The 7,500-nt window shown below is 40.7% G+C and overlaps 1 pseudogene; it reads right to left on the bottom strand.

Annotated features, from left to right (window-relative positions):
• Positions 1–1,861: 1,861 nt before the first annotated feature.
• Positions 1,862–7,500, bottom strand: part of LOC137995370 (uncharacterized) — a 198,608-nt pseudogene continuing 192,969 nt past the window's right edge.

The following is a 7,500-nucleotide window of genomic DNA, read 5'->3' on the forward strand; positions in this document are numbered from 1 at the left end:
AGCAGGGGTAGGTGAGGGTGCGGATTAAATTTATTTTAGACTTTCTAGGAGTGAAAGAATCCCACTGGTGTTAAGAAAATGCAGAAAATTGGCCGCAGTGGCTTCACTGTCGAACAACGAAAATGTGTCATCCACATATATAAACCAAATGGAGGGACGAGAAACTACATTAGGAGGGTCAGGAAGAGAGTATAACTTGGAAAGACAAACTTCTATTGTCTCGTTGAGTGGAACGTTCGTGAATAAGGAACGCACGTCAAAAGAGCACATTATTTCATCGTTGTGTTGATGAGTAACCCAATACACAAAAGAGAAGGAGTCCTTCATAGTGAATTGGTTGGTGGAGATCGGTTTAAGGACCTTAACTAGAAAAGAGGCAAGATTGTAGTTGCATGTGTTAACTGAGGAGACAATCGGGCGAAAGGGGCAACCAGTTTTGTGGACTTTAGGAAGACCATAAAGAACACCAGCAGTAGATCCACAAGGAAGGATTTTTCTAAATGTAGCTTCATCAATTATACAATCTCGCTTGAGGTTACGAAGATAGGAAATAAGACTGTTCTCCCTAGACTTGGTTGGGTTGTGCGACAAGGACTTAAATTTCGTTCCATCGGAAATCAAATGTTTCATTTTGCTGAGGTAATCATATCTGTTGACAATTACAACACCATTTCCTTTGTCAGGTTTAGTAATAATAATAGAAATATCATTTCGCAAATCGTTAAGAGCCATCCATTCTTCCTTCGTTAGAATTCACTTTTGTTTAGAATAATCATAAGAGTAGATGTAACTGTAAGAAGCATTTTTGAGTTGACATTTCAATCTGTCTTGGTCCTCACTTTTTAATGAATGACCCAAACCATGACAGGAAGTCCGAGCATTTCAAAGCTCTTACACAAGTCGGCCACGCCTCCCGCTGATGCAGACCATACAATTTCTACCGGTCATAACATCAAATGGGACCATTTTGAAATCCTCGTAATTGGAAAGTCCGACTTGAAGAGTAAAATTAAAGAAACGCTATTAATCAGTGACTTAAAACCCTCTCTTAATGGAAACATTGGTAGTGAGAAGCTTTTTCTTTATTAATTTCTTCCGGAAGTTATGATTTTGTTATCACACTTTTTAACTAGTCACCAGTGCCTCGCTCTAGTTTTTTAAAATTTTGTGTAACAGTTTTAACCGTCACTTCTGATGATGTATGTTGCAACATACGAAACGTCAAGTATAAAATGAAAATGTTTGTAACCGCTGTTTGTTTTCTTTTCCTGTTGAAATTGAAATGGCCAAAGGACAAATGTATTTACGATGCTTTACGATTAGTGCGACCAGAAATTTCCACGTCGAAATACTCGCAGAATGACTGAAGCTGACTGAGTTTGTTTTTGCTTTTCCAGAACCTTGGCTAATCTACCCCCCGGGGGGATGGACTCCCATATGAAACAGACGGGGATGCTCGTCGTCTCGCTTAGGGGTGTAAATTTTGGACTTTGGTCTCGCTTAGGGTGTTCCGGGCAAAGCGCCAATATTTTAAGCCGCCAAGGTCTCGTTTAGGAATCCGCGAAGAAACACAGAATTACGCGAAGAGAAACAGAAGTCAAATTTTGCATTTTAAAACTACTTTAGATAACAGCATTCGATGATTATGTCTTTATATCATTAAAACTCATTGCATGTCGTATTTGTGTGTGTTTTAAGCGGTCTCTTTTAGGGGTCAAAATTTGCTTAACCCACGCCCAGATTGGTCTCCTTTAGGGGTTAAATTCAAAATTTCCGACGAGCATCCCCGTCTGTTCCATATGGGAGAGTTTTCTGTATTTGCTCAACCACGTCTGCTGGCATAGCTTTTTGGTGAAGATCCTTAGTTATCTCCCTTGTTGAATAAATTTGTCAGAAATTCTTTGACACTCGAATATATTCTCACCGCAGCTTTCTGCTTCTTGAAGGCCCACCCTTTGCTCAGTCGTAAGTTCGCCAAAGGAACATAATCTGTCCTACCAATTTTCTGGCCAGCAACTTTTAGTGATGTCGTTACTGAGCTGCCCACTGCCTACGTACGTTGCCGTATATGGTCTCCTTCTCTGAAGTCATAATATGATGACCTGTGCCCATGTGCTCATATGCCTCTTCGATTGTCTTGAAGGTGGCAATACAAGCAGGTTCAAGGCAGCTAAAAGTATTGACAGACTCAGTGACATCGTGTTTTTCCTTTGCCTGGCATTTCTTTTGTTTAACACGCGGTATGTTTTTCGTCCAATCCTCAATCCTTTCGAGCCCAGAGACATCTTGTTCATTCCAAGACCCTCTATATCCATGCCCTCTCCAGCATTGCAAGCTATCCAGACGCCCATGCTTTTAGACGTCAGAGAGAAATTATTGTATTTCGTTATCCCCGGAATCTTGTCATTAGCAGCGCCTGCTGACATCGCTGATTGATCAATCTTGTATTCCGCAACGCTCGTTCCTGCAATTCCTGGTGGGGACTCCAAGCCTTTGTTTATGTCTTTTGCCCTTTCCACGTTGTCATTTTCAGCAACATAATGTCGAAGGCGCTGATTGCAAGGGGAGATCTTTCTGTCACATAAGTCCTTACCCGACTGAGGGTCAGAGAAATCATAGCGGATTACTTCGATGCCTGATCGAAGGGTGTCTCGGGTCCATGTTACACCCGCACCGTGTCGACCTAGATTCTCAACGATTGAGGCTATCGTCTCGAATGCCTCTTCGCCAGTCGTTGACGTATTGTCCAACCCCTGCAAGGACTTTTGCTTTGACACACTACAAACCTCTAGCCGGCGGAAACAGGTACGCTACTTTAGAAGCTCCACACCATGTTTACGACACTTTTCGAGGTAAAGGAAGATGATTTTCTACGCAGTCATTGCACGAACCACTGAAGGGATGGGGATTCTCTCACCTGAAGAAAGTTTCAATATTTCTGTTCCAAAGGTTACGTCTTAGAGGAATGTGGATCTGGAAAAGAACTCTATAAGATCCCTAACTTTCTCCATATTCAACCTGCATCGGAAAATCTCATTCCTTGTCTTTGGTTCTCCGCGTCCATGTTCTGACGAGTGCTTTTTAGAAGCTGCTGGAGTTCCGACTGAGAGAACCTGTCACTTATAATATTATGAGTGATAATATCGGAGTTTTTATTAACTGATTTGAACATTCATCGTAAGTCACCAAAATTGCTTCGAGTCCCACATCGATTGTGATGTTGTTAATTTTGTGCTCAACACCTCTATTTACACACTAAAATAACTAATTATAAGCAATTAAAAAAATGTATCCAAATATTTTTTGTAACCAAGATTGTTATCCGTGAAACAAGGCATTTTCTCGCTTAAAATGTCAACTTGATCGAAAAGCTTCGATGCAGCATGTTTGCAAAGATTTTTCTTTGACGAAACTAGCACTGAAATGTAAGAAAACGGAAGAGTTTCATGCTCGAATTGAATGTAAACAAAACAGAGCGAGCAGAAGAAAAACAGCCTTCAAGTTATTCTTATCGTTGTTTTTGGTTCAGAGATTGCTGCCATAAAAATAACTGTACTTTTACCTTTCAAAGTAAAGATTTTAGTCAGCTCTTTTGCCCTTTCTATGAACAATTATTTGAATGTTAGTTTCTCTTTGCATGAACCAAGTAAATTACCCAGAGAAATCTTGGTCACAAACAAACAATTTGAGATGACAATATCGTAAAATATCGTGGTCTCTGTTCAATAAAAAGAGTCTACTGGATCGCGATAAAAGCCATTTGTGCGCGTGTATGATTGCTTACTAATATTTTGAATCACCTGTAGCTTTGATATGACCAGGCCTTCCTCTTGCCCCGGACGCACCTGACCCCTTGTACTTTTCCTTCAGCCATTCAGTCATGTATATCTCCCAGGAAACATTCCTTTTTCGTACGCAGCCCATGACGTGGCACCGCACTGATCACTTACCTCTCCAAAGGAACCAACTGCATGCCATCGTGAAATTACCCTCGAATTTTTTACACCTGACATAACATACCCGCGAAACGGAAGAAGAATGCGAACTCGGTCTAGTCCCCACTCTCTCCTATGTCCAAAATGGCGGGCCAGTTAAGTGATAAATCATCTCAATGCAAGGCCTCGTTTGGTTATTTTTTTTTGGCAACAAAAGCTTTTTGTTTACTATCCAGCTCTCCTAACTGTGCATTCCTTTTGATGGATGGTTTCATTTACTCCGCTCTAAATTAAAGGACTCTGAAATGACAGGTCACATCGACACTGCCATAAACTGCAGCTCGTATGTTTGTAATATATCCATGTATGCATGGTCATGCTCCTTTACTGGTGGGTATTTACAAGAACTATGTAGGCTGTTAACAGACATAGATTATATGCTAACTAAAGTTTTTGTTAAGCTAACTTTATCTTGTAATCATTTAAAAAATCAGGCCTGACAAAATATGGGGATTTTCCATGCTTGGAGCAACGGAGAAGAATTATGACTTGAAACACAGGCGCCGACACGCTTTTTCCACCATTCTCATGTCGGACTTCAATTCATGTCGTCAGCCTATCGCTATTTCGTTGCTCTGTGCCTTTTTCACAGTGTTTTATATTCAGTCCGCATTTTATACCCTGTCCGTAGTCCGTGTTTTATGCCTAGTCCCCCTTTTAGACCCGGTCCGCAGTCACGTTTTCAAACCTGGTCCTACTTTTATACCGGGTCCGCTGTCCGAGTCCGCAGTACTCCATTTTTACTGACCAGATTTAGAATATGTCGTGTGAAAAACGATACATCAACAAGAAGAAGTGGAGGGAAGTTTGTCTCGCTACATTGTTATTAAAATTCACCATTCTACAATTTAAAGAATCCTTAAGGCTTGCTACCTTATACATCTTGTATTTAAACATAAAAAAAAAACGACTATTCCGTGGGCCATTTTGCTCTAAAGTGGAGTGATGTGGGTAGAAATCGCTTTCCCGGCTAACCGGGCTGTCCCGGTGAAGGCGAATACATGAAAAAATCTCAGCCTAGTTAGCTGGGATCCTGGCATCGTAATGCCGGGATTTTGGCTAATCGGGCTGAGATTTTTCATTCAAATTTGATTCTTGGTGTGTTTCTCAGACGTGCCGGAATCGCGGCTAAAGGAGCCAGTCCGCCTAACAGGGCCAGCCCGGCTTATGTAATCGGCGCCTTAGATCTGCTTATTTAGGGGGTAACTCTTCAAAATAACATTTGAATTAAACTTAATTTTACGTCAGTTTTCGAGCGGGTCTTCGCTTTTGAGGTCTTCGTTTTCGATACTACCGTGTTTGTTGTGCTAATCAAATGCCTTTTAAGAGCAATTGTAAGGTAAGAGTCACAGTATTTCTGAACAAAGAAACTGATTTGGCTTTAACAATTCATTTCACTCACCAACTACAGAATAAGGGCCTTTTGTGAACAATTTGGTTTGTTTATGGCATGGAGCGTTTCAACAAACCTTGATAAGCCAAATATTTTTCTCAACTGATTTTGATAATTCGGTCACTAAAGTAGACAATGGTTTAGGTACGGAAGTTATGCAAGAAGGCAGGTAGATACGCTGATTTTTTGAAAAATGGCAATTTGTGGTTTTAATTTTGACTTCAATTTTTGCCAAAGTCTAGCCCCAGGCTGGTCTCTGTCCAATACCTTCAGAGAAAAGTTACATGTATGAAATGAAAACTCTATTACAGTAGAGTTCAATTTACCAATTGGGATTTATGGCACTTTAAAAATGTCCCTGAAAGACTGAATTTTTGGTGCTCAAAGGGCAAAAAATGAGACCCCCCCCCCCCCCGAAACTCCAAAACTTAAAGTCAGAGAAGTGAGACAAATTGGCTTTTGAAATATCTCATGGAAAACAACTTTTGTGCCAAGTTTCAGCCAAACGGGTTGACAACAACTTTTGGCCCCTGGAACACTTTCTCAGACAATGGCACTTAAGGTGGCTCAAACCAGTTTCAACACTTGAAAGGATTGACACTACAACACTTTATCACTTGATTAACAGCAAATAAATGTTATGGTACCATACGAAAAAGATTCGGTCATTTTTGTGACGTAAAATGATACCATGGTTTTTGACGAAAGCCATGCAAGAACACCCCATATTTTGGCTTAAGCCGCTTATATCTCAAAAATGAACTCAGTGAAACCAATTAGTTATTTGTGAAATGTAATCAGCTTGGCAGAATAAAAACATCCTGCAAAGTGTCAAGAATTGATGTGGTGTGGGTCCAGAGCCACCTTAAATAATTGAAATTTTAAGGTAGCTCTAAATCCGTTCCACAGAGCTTTTTAAACTTTGCAGAGAGTTTTATCTTGGCCTGCTGATTACCTTTGTTCAATACAAAATTGGGGTCACCGAGTTCATTTTGCAGATATGAGCAACTAAAGCCAGGATGTAGGGTCTTTTCGCAAGGCCTTCCTGTTGTCATGGTAACTTGTTACGTCAAAAAATGACTGCATCTTGTTCAGCAATAATTGGTCTTTCACATGGTACCATAACATTGCTGTTATGTGATGAAGTGTTGCAGTGTCAATCATTCTAATAACAAGGTCTCTTGAAAGTGTTGAAACTGGCTTGAGCCACCTTAATTCGTTTCTAATTAGTTCGTGTCAGGGGAAGCTCGACGCTTGTGGTTTAGGAGATAGATTTTTAGCCATGGAAACTGTTATAAATGTAAAATCTCCCATAACTTTAGCTGGATAGGTGCGGCTTCAGCCTAATGAAGTTACAGCTCGTGAAAAAAAGTCATGAATTATCGAAATTTGATCTTAAACAAAGAACAAACAATATATCTCATTTTAAGACGAAAATTAAACACATTACTTTCCAGCACATCATAAATAACTGAACCTGATCTTTTTCTAGGTGATCATTTCCAGTTGTTGGATTTTGTCAATCGTTCTTACACTCCCGGCTTTTTTTGCGACAAATCATAAGCCGGACACCAACGCTTGCTTGCCTCAAGAACAGTGGATTTACCAACTTGGGATTGTGTCATGGTCTGTTTTTTTTCTTTCCTCCTCTTTGGTAATGGCTGCCTTGTACTTCAGAGTGATTTACACTTTGTGGTTTAAACATCCTGGTGGCCTCGTCCTTCCTCCTGACCAACAGGTAAAAGGCGTCAGTACTGTCCACATCCCCTGGCAAATTAGATCATTTATGAAGGGGGTAGTTTCTAAAGAAACTGTGTGGTGCGTCGGTGGGGGAGTAGCGTAGATGTGGGGGAAACCCTGACCACTCCAAAAAATACATGGCTATCTGCGGCCTTTCCCTACATCTAGGTACGACGGAGAGCCGCAAGAATCTGGAACAAAAATTCATCTTCCAAATCGGCACCCTTAATCCTCACGGTATTAACGAACGCTTTTCATTTAACTAATATACTCCTATTTTTCACGTTGCCAATAGCGTAGCTCCTACTCTACCATAAAAACTACAAATAACCCACAATTCCTCGATTCGCTCTGACGAGGGGCTAACGCTCG

Source organism: Montipora foliosa, chromosome 3 (assembly GCF_036669935.1).
Source record: "Montipora foliosa isolate CH-2021 chromosome 3, ASM3666993v2, whole genome shotgun sequence".
NCBI lineage: Eukaryota > Metazoa > Cnidaria > Anthozoa > Scleractinia > Acroporidae > Montipora > Montipora foliosa.